Genomic DNA, 16,516 nt, shown 5'->3' on the forward strand with positions numbered 1-16,516 from the left:
CAAGGGGACACACTGCCCACACTTACTCTTTGATTTGGAGGAGGAAGAATTCAATTTGACAGAGAAAACTGCTGGTTCCTAATCTGTATCACACCATGGCTAGCAACCTTGGAAAGGGATGTCTGTGCAGAAAAAATCAGCTATCCCTCTGTGTATTTCTGTAGGTTGAATGAAGTACCAAAGGAAATGCCCATACTGCCTTTTGCTCTCAAAAAACTGCAAAGACAGTGCGTCACTGGTATCAGCGATGAAGGAAACTGCATCTTCTTCTGAAAAGGAGAGTGGTGTTTTCTGTTAACTTCATGATGAATCTGGGGATGGGGTTGTAAACAAGGGAGGGCTGTATACCTGTATGCTTTAACAGAGCTGCATTGCAGGGAGCCCTTTGAGCACATTGCATTTTGAAAACCGTTCGCTGACCTTAGTTTGCCGTCTTTGTAACGGCTCATATGACATTGCCAAACTAGTTGCACAAAATCCGCCTGTTAACCTCATAGTCTGGAAAGCTGGATGTATGAAACGGCTGTCTGAAGATATGCCTTCCAAGATCCTTGGCCAGGCCAAGTTTTCTGTACTTAAAATTGCTGTTGCCACAAGAACAGCAGATGTTTGCACAGCAGACAAACAACATTGATGATAAAGCAAATTGACCTTTTTTGGAACAAGCTATTTGGAGCACATTCCTAGGGCAATTCCTTTTTTTCTTCCTTTTTTTCTTCTTTCTTTTCTTTTCTTGGATTGTATTTTTCTTCATAAAACTGATTGACTATACATTAACATGTCTGTTGCTAGAGGTGATTAAAAAAATTAAAGAGTTTACAAATTTTTCCACTAACACTGATACTCCAAATCATTAAACTTAATCCAAACCTATTTTTGTCAGCTGTATTTTACTGAAGTAGTTATAATGATGTTTATTTTTCCAGTGTCCCTATGGGAACCCTGGAAGATTCCAAAATGTAATAATTAAGGAATGACAGGCCTTTCCTTACAATATAAAGTGAGGAAGAGTTTTGTGGTTTAAACAGCTATGCTGTTGCTTGTTAACAAGATATTTTCCCTTATACTCCAGCCAGGCCTATAATGGTCAAAAAATGTTGAAGTTGAGAACTACACGTTTGTTTTCAATCAGTTGTTTTTCAAGTTAAAAGGCTTTAATGGCTTGCTTTAATTTGTTCAGTAGTATTCGTCAGTAGTATTGATATTTGTATTAGATCAGTACAGCTGAGTCTATCCCAGTAAAGCAATACATTTTGTTGTCACTTATTTTTATTATTGCTAGACCTTTCTTTCAAGGTATAAAAGATTAATTGAAAGTTTGGGGAATTTCTGTGAACTTGATTTGCATACTTCTGTTTAAATTACATTTTCGAAGTATTTTAAATGTAATATTAAACCTGTATTTTAATTGTATAATTAAATATTTTTAATAAAGTTGCTATAAAGTAAAAATACCACTAAAGTGAAAATCTCAGTGTTATATGCCTGCATCTTTACTATTTGGACCTAAACCCTAAGTTTTTCTAATCGTAAGCTGATGTTCCTGTAGTTGTAACAAATGTAATTCCTGGTAGAGAATTGATTCATGGCATCTGAGGAATTTCAGAAAAATTGGCTAAGCTCAGACTTGGGAACCTCTTGAGATTTTTAAAGGTTTTCATCCATTGTACCACTAACATTAGTAGAGGTGTGCTGTATTGCTTAACAGGAGAAAACTTAAGACCCTTCATTTTTGCATCACTGTTTTTTCAGACGTGATTTACAATGCTAATTTAAGGACTAGGATAAAGACCCTTCATTTTTGCATCACTGTTTTTTCAGACGTGATTTACAATGCTAATTTAAGGACTAGGATAAAGAAGTCTATTAAAAATACAGGTAGCTCGTGTCTTGACTCAGTTTATAAAATTGCTTTGCTGAACAGTAGGCAGTAGGCTTTTGGACAAGGGTTTTGTAGTGCCTTGAAGGATTGTGTGATATCAAAATTCTAAACTGAATGATGAGTTATCTGTATCAGTATTAGGGTTTGGGTTTTTTTTGTCAGGATTAGTTCATAACATTAAAAAGACTGTGCTAGTTTTGGCTGGCGTAGAGTTAATTTTCTTCACAGTACTAGTATGGGGCTGTGTTTCGGATTTGTGCTGAAAACAATGTCGATAACAGGGGGATGTTTTCGTTACTGCTGAGCAGTGCTGACACAGAGTCAAGGGCTTTTCTGCCTCTCACCCCACCCCACCAGCGAGCAAGCTGGGGGTGCGCAAGAAGCTGGGAGGGGACACGGCCGGGACAGCTGACCCCAACTGACCAAAGGGATATTCCATACTGTATGACATCATGCTCAGTGTATAAAGCTGGGGGAAGAAGAAGGGAGAGGAGCTGTTTGGAGTGATGGCGTTTGTCTTCCCAAGTCACCGTTACGGGTGATGGAGCCCTGCTTTCCTGGGGATGGCTGAACACCTGCCTGCCCATGGGGAGTGGTGAATGAATGCCTTGTTTTGCTTTGCTTGTGCGTGTGGCTTTTGCTTTACCTGTTAAACTGTCTTTATCTCAAACCATGAATTTTCTCACTTTTACTCTTCTGATTCTCTTCCCCCCACCCCACCAGGGTGGGGAGTGGGTGAGCAGCTGCGTGGGGCTTAGCTGCTGGCTGGGGTTAAAGCACAACAAAGGCAAAATACTGAATTCTAGGAGAATCCAAATTGGGTTTCTTACATGTGCCTAGATAGAATTTTGTTCTTATGTAGGGTCATTTGGTTTTGGAGCTTTTGAAAACCAATTCCTATTTTTGTTTAGAAACGTTATTGTGAACAAGTTGTTCTGCAGTATAGCGCCTGTTACAGCTCTTCACTGCAAATAAAGCTATACTAATTCCATCAGCCTCTGATAGATAGAAGTGGACATAGATGGGTCCCTGTACCATGAAAGCATAAGCTAAAAAGGTTATGGATACCATATGATGTGCTTTTTTGTTTCTTTCTTGATCCAATTATGTGATGGTCAGTGCCTTGTCTCTTACAGAAAATACTGTCCCTGTTTTACAGATGTGAAACTGTATGTGAACTATCTGGAGGTGCTTCTTAGGATCACTGAGAAAGACTGCCTTTGAGTCAGAAATAGATTTTAACATTTTCTGAGATCCATTCCAGTCCTGTGTACACAGGGTTATACAACCTTCTTTTGGGGGCAACTTTTATGAACCATATTTACTGAAGCTTCTGTTTTAGTAATAGTTTTCATTTGTGTAAAGTATTAAACATGATTTTAAAACAATTTTTTTAAAAGAACTCCTTTTCCTGCTTAATTATTTAAAGTTTTGGGTTTGGGTTAGGTTTTTTTTTATTTGTTTGCTTGTTTTTTTTACCAAAGGTTGTGTTATGTGGTTTTTGAGGTAGAGTTATCAGTAACTTCGATGTTTTGCAGGCATGCAGAGAATGTGTTAATGAAGAGGGACTTGTTAGTTGTAGTGCTAAATGGGACTGAAGGAGGGGAACAGTCCTCCTGATACTGTTTCATTGCAAAGAACACTGGGGTTACCTAGCTGGAATATAACACTTTACTTTGTTTCCTGCTTTCAAAGATACTATAAAAGAGAGGAAAAAGAAGAAGGAAATGAAGCTTAACTTCATGTATGTGGGGTTTTTGAACTGAATGTGATTCTTGACTACAACTGTTCTTGGCTTCTGGAAGCGAGAATTGACTATTAGGTGTCCCCTATCTTGAAGTGGTCTCCAAAAATAACATCATCTAAGCCAGTATTGCCTTTCCAGTTGTCATTGATCAGCATTTTAATTTTTCATTGAATATAATATTGTTTTGCTCCTTGGCAGAGAAATTCATATTGTCCAAAGTGAACTCCTCATTATATTACACTTTGCTTTTGCAACCAGAGTTAGCAACATATGGCACAGATGCAGTGGGTGTCTATGAACTCAAAAGACTGTAGAAAAAATATAATCAGCTTAACTTCTTCTTTTTTCTTTAAATTAAAAGCGAAAGCAAGCTTACTTCATAAAGTTTTTCTCACAGCAGTTTTGGCTTAGTTCTTATTGGTCATTATTTCTAGCTTTAAACTTCATTATATTACATTAGGGAATATAGGTTTATAAGCAAAATGTAATCACAACGCTGAAGACAACAGACCATTTATTTTATGTTACTGTTACCTTGTTGTTTGGGTTTTTTTGTTTTGGTGTGTTTTGTTTTTTTTTAAATGATTGATATTTTCCTTTGTTTCAGCGAAACCTTTTACATCTAAAGTGAAACAGATGCGACTACATAAAGAAGATTTTGAAATCCTGAAGGTGATTGGTCGAGGAGCCTTTGGGGAGGTATGTGTGTGAAGGAGGTGAAAGGAAGGGTTTAAATTATGCTTTTGCAAAACTGCAGCACTGAGGAGAGACAGTTAATAGCAATATACTGATGTACAGGTTTTTACATTATTTAGGCATAATGGATATTGTAGGTCCACCTAATGTTTGTTGCAAGTACATTTTGATTTATACATTCTTTGACAGATCTTTTTAAGTCTTAAATTTTGAGAGAAGGCAAGTTTACATGAATTAAAAAAACATGTTTTCTACTGTCTGATAAGTTATTTGCTTGACTGTAATTCTTTCCAGTCAGCAGGTGGAGGCCAGTTGAGTTACTGACTGTATGAAGATCTAGCCATTTCTAATCATCCTAATAACTAAATAGCCTGAAAGTAGTTTTAAGCAACTTAAATAGCCAAATACTGATATTGACATTCTACGAACACAGAGAAATCTCTCTACTCCTGTCACTTCATTTCCTATTTTTAGTGAATGTTTCCTGTATTTCTTCTAAAGACTTTAGCACATGATTTTCTTTTTCAGTTGCCACCTACTGCTGTCGAACTATACAATTTTTTGCTGCTTCTGATTAAGCCATCTCTTCTTTGAAGTCATTAAACAAGACTGTCGTTCACTAGGTTTTACACTAGGCATGTCAGATTATATAGGTTTGAGGAAACTTGAGTAAATAAACACTAACTTTCTGCCCTGTCTTCTTAATTATATTAGGTGTGTGTGCTTTGTTCTTCATACAGGACACTATGTATGTAGAAAGAGCAATCTAATGTATAATGGTGGCTTGAATTCTTGATAGCCAAATATACAACACGAGGGGATAGTATGTAAAGCTGCAGAAGGTACTCCATACTGCCTGAAAGTACATGTGAACTGAAACCCAAAGTATAAGAAAAAGGTTTTCTGAGCAATGTCTTCATTGCTTTTGGAACTGGAAATGTTTGGGTTTTTTTCGGTTCTTCTGGTATGAGAGCATCTCTGCAGAAGAGTTGGTTTCAGGTCTTTACTAGTCTGTGATTATGGAAGAATAGACTTCCGGGGGTGGCACGTAAGGAACAGGAATTTTTACTGTAGTGTGTGTCACTACATACTCTGATGCCTACATGCAAGTATCATTGGGCAACTGTAAAAATAACATGAAAAGAGTAGTATTTATTTAGCTACTTCATTACTTTTTGTTGGTTTTGCTCCACCTGGAGTAATGCTTCTTGATAAAGGAGACTGAAAGCTGAAGTTCCTCATGGATAATTTATCTTTCATCTGAACATTGTCCACAAAGGGAATGTTGCGTTCTCCATTTTGATGTAAACGCTTGTGCTTAAAACATTAGCTTTTCTGAGTGCTGCCGTAGTAGTTGCAGCTGAGTTCATGAACAGATTGTATAAGAGGTAAGAAAAATCACTGATGTGGGTGCTTGTCAGAAGAATCATGTGCGAAACCTGCCTTATATTGTGTTTTTAAGAGAAGTCATTTCTGTCTGCTAAATCAGCATCAAAATTCACTGCAACTAGCTAAACCACAGAAAACCTAGTTCTCAGAGAGCTTCTTTGTGGTGAATCATTCCATGAATAATGAGAGTGTAACTTTCCCCATCCCCTTCTGGGGACGGTCTATGTAATTGGTTAGTTCTCTTTTAGGAACAGTCTTTCTTTCTAGTTCCTTACCGAAGAAAGACAGCATGACTCTACTTAATTGTCAAAATCTTCGGTAAGGGAAAAACTGAAGTTCTCTCAGTGAAGATGTTTGGTCTTCTATGTTCTTAAAGTAGGACTTACTAAATATTAACAAGGATATATGTTAAATTTTCTTACTAGCTTAAAGATGACAAGTTTCAAGTCCTACACAGACATTTGTCTAAGAAAACAAGTTCTGTATGAAATTACTAATTTTCCCTTAAAATAACCAGTAAAATCTGAGCAAGACTGAAAAAGGACCACCAAATTTTACTGCTACTTAAACCACCAAAAACTATATTAATAACAAATTGTAAAAGAGTTGTATGATCCAGTAGTCTACAGTAGTTTACTGTGACAGATGAAGAAATCTGGAAGAATGTATTTTCTTTCCAGCTAACTGTAAATGAGACCAAGGTTGCTCTAGGTTACTGGGAGGAGTAATTTTTGTCCCCTGAATCAACATAATTCTGAAATTCTATAGACTACAAACTTAGTGCAAGTTTTCTTTGGCACAGTCTCAGACTTGTTCTTATTTTGATTTTACGCTACTCAATTTCTTCAATTTGCATAGACAAGAAATATTTCCCTTTTTGTTTTTACAAGTTTGTTGTAGACAAAAAGTAGTTTAAACTAGTTATTGCTTATAACTGTAAGAGTTCATTGTTCCTAATTTTCTTTTTCCCCCCTTACCCTCCTTGCTGCCAGTCTGAGAATGCTTCATTTTTGTCAAATTAACGACATGCCCCTTCCCTTTCCATGCATGCATTTACTTACTTAAAATTTTATGTAAGAGAGTGCTGTCTTTAGAAAACACAGATGTTTTGCTTGGAGGAGAAGGATTATCCTGGTAAAATTAATAATGTTGGCATCAAGTGTTTCATTGTGCTGGCTTCGGGCAGCATGGTTTAAAAAAACTTAATGAACAACTCTAAACAAGACAACTTTAAACTTGGGAGTTGAAGAATGCTGCTAGGAAAGGTAAAGCGATGGGGCAATGGCTCTTAGCATTATACTGCTCTATAAAAGTGCGGCTTATTGAAGAGTCTAGCTAATACTGAAATTTTCGCTTGATTCTATTATTGCTTAAGGGAGAAAAAAAAAGTTCAGTGCTTGCTTATGCAAGAAAATGTTATGTCGTTATGTTGTTGATATTTCAAAGATGATGAATTTTGTAGCTCTGAGAACTAGCTAGTTACTCCTAAATTTTGGCATCCAGTTATGAACAGTAACTTTCCTTCTTCCTGTTTCTGGAGGGCTGCTGACTCTTGATGAACAGGAAAACCGATGCTGAGTGTGGAGTCTTTTTTTTTTTTTTTTCCTTATTTTAATTTTTCTTCCTTTTTTTTTTTTTTTTTTTCAGTTTTAATAGCTTCTCTTTCAGCTTTTTTCTGTGTAAGGCCGTTGCTTTTAAGCAAAGGAAATGTGCAGACATGTACCATAGAGAGACGTAGCCAAGTTTGGGGCAGAAGGTGTCTGACAGCATGCCAGACTACACTGCTGTTTGTGGGAAATATGGAAAACTGTTGGAAGAATGGGAGAAAAAAACCCTATCTGACTAAACCAAGATGTTTACATCAGCACATACCAATCATTTTTTTGTTGGGCTGCTCACAGGAAAATATAAATTTAAAAACCCCCAACCTTTAAAAGTCCAATTGTAAGAAATTCCAGTAGCAAGACACTTCAGGATAACTAGACAGAAATGATTACGCTTCTGTCTTGACAGCTTCAGTGGGGAAGGGAGAAGATCAAAAGAGCACTCTGTGTGTGTATTTGGGCCTTTATACAGGTAGTATGTGCTTCTGTGTGTGTGTATGTAAACACTGCCTGGGTGTGTAATCATGTTTCAGAATTTTTTGTTACAATTAGAAACTGCATCAGACTGCTCATTGCCAAAGTGTCAGTTTTTTCTTTCACAGTCCCGAAATAAGCACTTAGAATTCACTTCCATAGAGCACTGACACATGCCCAAAAAGATGCTGTGATTGCAGAAAAATGATGATGTTTGCGATCCTTTTTGTGAGTGTGTGGTGGTTATTGGTATGGAATAACATGAATGGCTTTCACAGACTAAAAGACTGGTTCTGACTGATTGTAAACACAGCTGGTAAACATGAGTCTATTTTTGTTCTTTAGTCACTCTTCAGTACTATTACCCACTCACAGAAGGTACCAAGCCCTCAATCTTGTCATGAAGCCCTGTGCTCCAGCTGTTAACCAAAGGCAGTGCTATATCTCTTTTGGTTGTGTCCAAATGAATGCTGTACAGGAGACTGCAAATTTAGGCAGCTGTGCAATTAGCATATGTCTTTCAGAAACCAAGTCTTTTGCAGAATAACAAAGCCTTTCACTGAGCATGCTACCGGCAAGAAATGAAATCCTGAAGTTGGACTTGAAATACATGTACTATCTTAGGCCTCTGGCTGCCTGTACTACAATGGTTAATGGTGGGTAAAAAATTACTTTCTGCTGGGCAACAGCAGCAGTCTAGTCAGCTCTAGGACCAACCTTTTAATTTTTCCCAACAGTCGCAAAACCCTTAAAGGTGTTTAGGGCAGAATTACATTATAGCTTCATACCACATATCTCTTCAGCATGCAGAGGGGGTCCCTGTCATCCAAGATATGCTACAGTTTGAATGCTGACTCGTTTCCATGTTAAGGCTTTCTCCTCTTGCCACTTCTCATTAGAAATCTGTACCGATACGGCTTCTCAGAGTTTCAAGCTGACTTTAGCTAGTAAAATAAAAGGAGACTCAAGATGCAAGTCCACATTGTGGGTTATGTATCCCTGCAGAAGATTCATGTTTCCCTCCTGAGGAGAATTGTGATGCTCAGTCTTGGGGTACCACGCACAAGAAGAGTAGACATTCTTTATGAATTAGAATTAGATTATAGTCTAAAGTAACAATCTATTTTTGTGTTTCGAATCTGAAGGTACCTTGAGGGATCCCAACTGGACTTGGACCTCAATTTTTATGCATGAAGTAACCTTTAAACATTTCAGTTCGTAAGCTAGTTTAAACAAGTAGATGTAGTACCTTTCTGTCTTGTCTTCCTTTTTATCTGCCCTCTACTTCCACCCCCTGCTGCCCCAGAAGGCAGCAATGTCAAGAGCAGGGCTGATAATGAGTTGCTGCACATATGAGAAGTGACAGCTGCTTCCTCCTTGAATCTGTAGCTAAGCAAGAGGTATACTTGTAGATACGCTTTAGTTTAGACATCTGAGTATTGCGGTCCTTCTGCCATATTCATGAAGCTGCTGCAGCTGATGACACATTTGAAGATGCTTGAAAGAGGTTTGCATGACACTTTCTTCAAACTGTCTGATCCTGTATCTGATTCTGTTATCACTGTCTTCACACATAGCTGGTTTACTGATTATGAAAGAGGTGGAAGGAATGTAGGATTCAACCTCAGTATTTTTTTGTCACTGGCCTGCAGGATGAAGATGATGATAATCTGTGTGACAGCATGTTGGTTTGTATCCAGATGCACACAGAAATAAACTTTTATCTCCTTAAGCCTTAAGATTTACTTGAGAGGGAAGAGGCAGAACGGGATAGTTGGAGAATGGTTGTTAAAATGTAGTGATTGTTGAACTTTTCTATAATTGGGATGGTAGTGTAGTGGTCTGATGTAGTTCTGATCAGCAACTCTTGAGTCTGTGGCAGATTCATGGCCATTTTGGGTAAGATACTTATCTGTACCCAGGGAAGCCTGAACGGTGAAAACGTGTTTGTGTAAACTTCTTCCCTCTCTTTTTCCTAAAAATATTCCATGTTAGCTTTAATTATAGTTAAACAAAACTACAATATTCTCAGAAAAGGCCTGTGTTAGTTGGCTTTGTTAATATATTATTACATAAGCCTATGGTATCTAATGTTGCAGAAGCAATGAGAAGGAGGGGGGCTTGTGTTTCCCAAGTTCTACTTCTTTAGAAAATGTAGATTTCACTGTTTCCCTGCCACTGACAGCAGATATGATAAAGAACTCATTGAACGTCAGGTGGAAAAATATGAAGTAATACTTTACTGCATCTTTGAAGAAAGTCTAGTGCATTATTTGAAATGAGAGTGGAAGTTGTTTTATGGCAAACCTACAGTCTAATTTGTGCCTAAAACTGAAAAGACACTGTTTAATTTGTTATAGAAACTACTACATGGTTGTCTTTTCTTGGCAGTTCTGTAATTTAAATTGTTATGTAGGACTGGAAGGGTAAGTCCAAGAACATAAAGCATATAGCCAGTGATAGCTTCATGATAGTATAACAGAGCAAGAAGAGTGATGGTGAGAAATACCATTGTTCATCTACAGTCACCTAGAAAAAAACATACATAATGAAAGCTTAAAATAGACTTGGAATATTCGCAGAATAAATATTCTGTACCGTTGTGATGTTACTCTTTCTTGATGGTGATGGTGTGGTATTGTGCAGGTAGTAAAGCTAAGTGTCCAGAACACTGAAGAAAAAACCTCCAAAACGGCAAGGTTTCATGGAAATTAAAATAATATGCGTTTTCATGTTTTAACTTATTTATCATTCATTTATCTTTTCCAGGTTGCAGTAGTAAAATTGAAGAATGCAGATAAGGTTTTTGCCATGAAGATACTGAATAAGTGGGAGATGCTGAAGAGAGCTGAAGTAAGATTACAGAAATGTTTCCTATATTCATGCATCCTCTTACTGTGCTGAATTGCTACTTCTGTTTCCACAAGACTCTGTGTATATAGAGGGACTGAGGAGATGCTTCGCTACTTACTGACAATATGAAGATTAATATTAAAATAAGCTTAAAGCATTTCGTCATAAGGGTTAAAATGGCATGGAATCTTGACTTAGGTGGGGCAGGATGTTTTAGACATTATACCTTTTCTGTAATTGCCCAAGAATTACTGACTCTCCAAGCGATCTTTTAATGCATTTATTCCTGTTAGGAATGTAGTCTTTAGCAAGTATTTTCCATGGTAAAAGGTAATTACTGAGCTATAACACATAAAGCCTGTTAGTTTATCAGTAGCTAGAACTTAGTCAAGGTCCAATTTGTGTATTGAAAAATCAGAAAGATAAAAGTTTCAAATTAATTTGAGTGCATGTTTCATAAAAATGTCCATCTGCAAAAATTTGTGATGAAAAGTTCCTAGTTAAAACTTGAGTCTATTCCATGTTCTAAAAAAGGGTGGAACAGGTCTTTCATCAGTCCTGCTTTGCCTGGGGTTCGTACTTTCATTATAAGACTCCACTCTTCACAGAATCCTCAATACATTTTCCTGGATTCCTTTGGAAAGAAACTTGTAAAATGCAGTCTACAGCTGAACACTTGTGTGTTAATTTTAAACAGAACATGTATCTAACTCTTTAAATTGCTTTGAAATTCTTCATCTATGCTAAATACTAAAATTCAACTGCCTGAAAAATAGACTCATAAAAATGTAACTCAGTGCTCAGTGTCTTACACAAATTGACAAATGACCAAATTGCTTTGGCCATTGGGTTTTCTTTAGTTTGGACAGTGCAAACACTATCTTGGTGTCTCTTCCAACTTGTCTGATGGGATTATCTCTAATCTCAGTTTTTATTTGAGACTCCTACTCTCAAACTGCCTTGCTGTTCAGTTGCTTCCAAGTTTATTCCAATTTCCGCATTTGTGGTTTAATTTTATCTTGTTAGGAAATGAGATCAATGGGAAACAATCACACTTCAAAAAAAACCCAACGTATCCAGACAAACTAGAGCCAATTTCTGATGTGTGCACATCCTGTCTTTTTTAATGAAAATGTTATCATGTTAAGAAGTATAAATGACATGCAGATTGTGGTTAGATGTGCACAATGTGTTTCCTCTTTATCCAGAAATTATTCAGATACTGAGCAATCTGGCATTGGTCTTGATGCAAAGAGGTATTTCTCTCCAAGACAGATGTCATTACTGTAAGTTTTATTATTTCTAGCGAAAAAGAAAAGTCCAGAAATAAAGTTCCACTCAATTTTAAAATGTACCCTTTTAAAGTCAGTTAAAAGCTATTTCTTTCCTTTAAAATACAGTTATAAATAGGTTTGAAAGATTTTTCTCCATGCAAGGTATTAAAAATACTCTTCCCATGGGTCCAGCTGAATTTCTGGAAGTCTGAACCATTAGCCTAAAAAGAATTACAGCTATGTTTTCGCATGTATTTGTAACCCATGGGTATACAGTGGAAAGAGAACCATCTGGAGTGAAAATGCATTACAAAGCATGACCTTCAGTAACTGTAACCTGTAATTTTTAAATGTTGGTGAACGCATCTCGCTTGTTACTACTGCTAGGAAAAATGACAAATTTTGGCTCTGTTAGTAATGTGCTGCACTAACACTGAAATTCACAGGAAAATCATACAGTCCAAAAAAATGCAAGACAAGCATATAGGTAGGTATACACAAATGGCAGAAATAACTTGGTCATATATCTTTGTATCAACGTTATGGGCAGTGGGAGTAATTTGTAAAAGCAGAAAGGGAGTATGTACTCAGAGGTTTGCTATGTCAGATTAAGGTTAATGACTGCAAGTTCTGAGAGTAATTGTATGCAAAAACAATGAAATTATACAAGTTGTGAGGTCAGTGTTCTCTTTTGTATTATGAAGAGCAGAAGTTTTCCAAATGCTTGCCACTGTTGAAAACTCAGAGATGTGACATAGAACTGGCTACATTACTTATACAAGGAGTACCTGAAAGTGTGACAGCTTGCTGATTACACTCCCAAGCCTGTTACCCTGAGTGTTGACAATCGTGTATGCCACAGTGGTGGCCAGATGAGGCTCAGGAGGGAACAGGACAAATCTTACGCAGCACGGAAACAGTCAGCGCTCCCAGAAAGTACTAACTCCGAGCTGTAAGGGCATGACCACCAAATAGCCAAGCAGCCCGAATTCTTTGCTGGTTCAAGGCCACCATAACGGTACAGATATAACCATAGCACTTAGTTGGCTTTGCTGTGACAGAGAGTTGGATCAAAGGACCTCTGGATGTCCCTGCCAACAATTCAAGGAGACTGTGCCTAGGGAAGATGAGGTGTAATGTTGAAATAATGAAAGGCACAAAAAAAGGCTCAATTTAAAAACAAAACAAACAAAAAAACCTCACCCACCTACAAAAAAAAACCCCCAAAACCACCCAAAACAACCAACTTAATTGAGCTATGTTACAGTAATTACAAGTACCACTGCTGTCCCCCTCCCCTCCATGAATTAATGTAAAGCTCATGAACCACATAGACTCTGACTATTTGGCTGTTACTGTTTCAGCTGTGATCTGCTGTGGTAATAGCTGTAGCTGTCAGCTCTAGGCATACTGCCCGGAGGTGGGTGGCTAGAGTGCTCAAGGAATGCATGGTCTTTTGTTAAATCATGGCAAAAACAAGTGGAATTATATAAACTCTCTGTAGTAACAAATCCTGTGAATTGTGTCATAGCAAGTAGAGAAACTACGTGTCATTTATCTTTGTGAAAAGAAGAGTTCATAGTATCTCTCTGTGAAATACATCAGGAGTTTACAAACAAGGAGGGGAAAAAATCAACCTGAAGCATAGAACCGCTTTTCTTCCTTCTGAAGATCATCCCTTCTCTTTCTCCCACCCCTAAGTCCATTTATCATTTAAAAACATTTGAGGGTATTTCTTTAAAGTATGTTTTGTTATTTTTCCCAATTTCACTGATTAATCTCATGCATTGTGCTATGATTAAAGTACACCATTTTTCTTTTTCTTGGTCAGCGTTATTCTTACTCACTGTATTCACCAAAATAAGACTTGGTATGGTTTATTTGCTTGGAGGAAGGAGTTATTTTCTGCTCTGTTTTTACTGCATGTATTCTTGTGCATAGCTCAGTCTAAAATGATATCTCACTTCTCATTCTTCACTCTCCAAATCGCCCAGCCCACAATAACCATGTCAGAGTTCTGGTATTTGCCTATTGTTTTTGGAAGTTAAATTGGAAATGTAAAAAGAAAAGGCTTGATTTTTCCTTTAAATTTAGCTGCCTTCTAAGATGGAAGAGACAGAGCATGGTTCAAATAGATGAAACATCTTTGTGAAGTAGCAGAGTCTGCTGGAAGAGATTATAGTCTGTGTTTTTCTCTAACTCTCCATCTGCCTTCTAAGTAGAGCCCATACAGTTATTATTCTATCTTTTACACTAGCTTTTAGACCTTTTTCTGGATAAAATTTTATGTTGATTTTCTGTTTGGTACCTTTTATTTTCTTGTGATATTCACTTCAGAACTCAATCCCTTCAAAATGTTCATCATATTTCTTTGCTATAGTTTCCTTTCAGTGTCTTGTGTGTTTAGTCTTTTTCCTCTGTCATTCTCCAAAGCTACTTTTGCTGAGGTATTTTATTAATTTCTCGGGGCAGGTTGCAAGGCCTCCATGGAATTAGCTGCCTTGCTGCTTTCCTGTTGGTTATTTTCTTCACATTTTATCTTCTTTTGTTTCATACAAACCTGTGTTTCCATCTTCTGTTAGGTATTCTTTAGCATTTCTTGGCAGTTCTTGTTCCTCCTGTGTTCTAGGTGAAGGCATCTTTTGCCTCCCGTGTTTCTTTCCAGTATAATTGAGGGGAGGTCCTCCTGGATGTCTTAGCAACATACCTGGCAAGAGCAATATTCAGTTCTGTCCTACTCTTCCTGAGCAAAAAGTGTGGAGAAAACCCTAACTGGTTAATGATTATCAAATTATGACTACATGGAACTTATTGGCAGCTACTTTCAAATGAAAACCACCTTCCTTATGTGAAAATTCAAGTGTAAAACTAGGCTAACAGCATGATGAGATAAAACAATGACACAAGACTCCAGATTCTAGTTCTTGAACTCCTATTGCAGTTATAATTATATAATGCTATTATTGACTGTTTTCTTCAATCTTGTATTGCTATTCTGTCATTATTGATACTTGATTTCAATATCTACATACAAAAAAAAAGGTTAAGATTTTCACTTGCGATTTTTAGACAATGGGAAGCAGCAGTTTGTTTCTCCTTTTGCATCACTTAGACAGTTGTACTTCTCTGTATTGTTAAATTTGAAGAAGGTAGACTTTCCTGATACCTTGTTTTTCACAGGTTTTGGCATGTTTGGAGAGTGCAGTGAATGACTTTTTAACTGAGAGGCAGTTTTGAATTTTTTTCCCCAAAATATAATGTTAAAACATAGTCAACTTGCAAAATGTGTTTCTTTATATATTTCACTTAAAGACTATACTTATTTTTCTCCCCTTCAGACAGCCTGTTTTCGAGAAGAGAGAGATGTGTTAGTGAATGGAGATAACCAGTGGATCACAACATTACATTATGCATTCCAGGATGAAAACTATTTAGTGAGTGTTGCTTTTATGTATATATGGATGGAAATGTCAATTCTTAGTTGTGGTTTGAGACAGAAATATAGCTAGTTTATTTGTTAATTTTGTGTTCTGAACCATATAGACCATGTGAGGATATGTGATTTTGTGTATAAGTTTCTGAAGGGTGGAGAGGGGTCGGAAGCTTTTAAAGTTTTGCTGTAAATATCTCAGGAATGCAGCTTTGTTTTCTAAACCACTTTGCATTTGTTGATAAACCTTGGTCTGTCTGCATCTTCTTTCTTACAATTCATCACTCCAGTTTAATTGGATTCATAAAAATAAAAGTGCACTTACTAACATAAATTATCTATTTGACTTTAAAGTATTTTTTTGGCATTAACACTGCTGATTACTGTTTTACAGTTAGAAATAGGGAGTAGCCTTGTTTTGAAACAACAGTTCATTTTGATTGGTCTTTGCTTTTTTGAGGAGTTAAACCCACGGAGATGTCATAAAGCAATAAAATGTTCTTGCAGCATGGAAGAATGCCACTAAATGTTCATAAATAAGAGTTGGAAGCTGTAATTCTAGATTAAAGTGTCCCTTTAATATTTAATGTTATTTAGCTTTCAAGTGTTTTGAAAGACTTGCAAAAAGAAGCTAAGATGAGGAAAAAGTGCCAATTTTCTATGAAACCTTTCCCACTTAAAATATGCTTGGATTGTGATACAATTTTGGTAATATTTATTCCTGAAAACGTAAACAACTACACACTGATAGATTTTGCTTATTTGGGTTTTATTGCCCTGTGCTTTGGATTCTGTATCATTAGTATATTCTAATGTTTTCTTACAAATCTACTGTGCAGTCATAATCTTTTTCTGCCCTCAGTGTGTCCAATAAAAAAAGTGTTATACATGGGATTCTTGTAGAATTGCTATACTTTTTGCTGTTTGTTATATTGCTTTCTGTTCTGCCAGCTTAGATACTTGGAGATCCATGGATTTTGGTGGAGTTTATATATAAACAGGCCTCTGCATTTGTGAATTTAACTTGGCTTAAACACCTCCTAGCCGCTTCATGCTTTGTTAATGTGGTCAGTAAAAATAATCTCATGTTTTATGTAATTCTGATCTTACTATTAAGAGTATTTCAAAGAAAATACTATATATTCTGCAACGGCCTAATAGAATTTG

General features: G+C 36.8%; 1 long non-coding RNA gene across 1 annotated transcript; it reads left to right on the plus strand.

The window, feature by feature from the left end:
* The first annotated feature begins 4,261 nt into the window (after window positions 1-4,261).
* On the plus strand, window positions 4,262-15,353 carry LOC104617996. Its single transcript, XR_738004.1, has 3 exons — window positions 4,262-4,328; window positions 10,562-10,645; window positions 15,258-15,353. It is a non-coding gene; the product is annotated as an uncharacterized LOC104617996 (long non-coding RNA).
* The last annotated feature ends 1,163 nt before the right edge of the window (window positions 15,354-16,516 follow it).

Source organism: Phaethon lepturus, unplaced genomic scaffold, assembly GCF_000687285.1.
Source record: "Phaethon lepturus isolate BGI_N335 unplaced genomic scaffold, ASM68728v1 scaffold38343, whole genome shotgun sequence".
Classification (NCBI taxonomy): Eukaryota; Metazoa; Chordata; class Aves; order Phaethontiformes; family Phaethontidae; genus Phaethon; species Phaethon lepturus.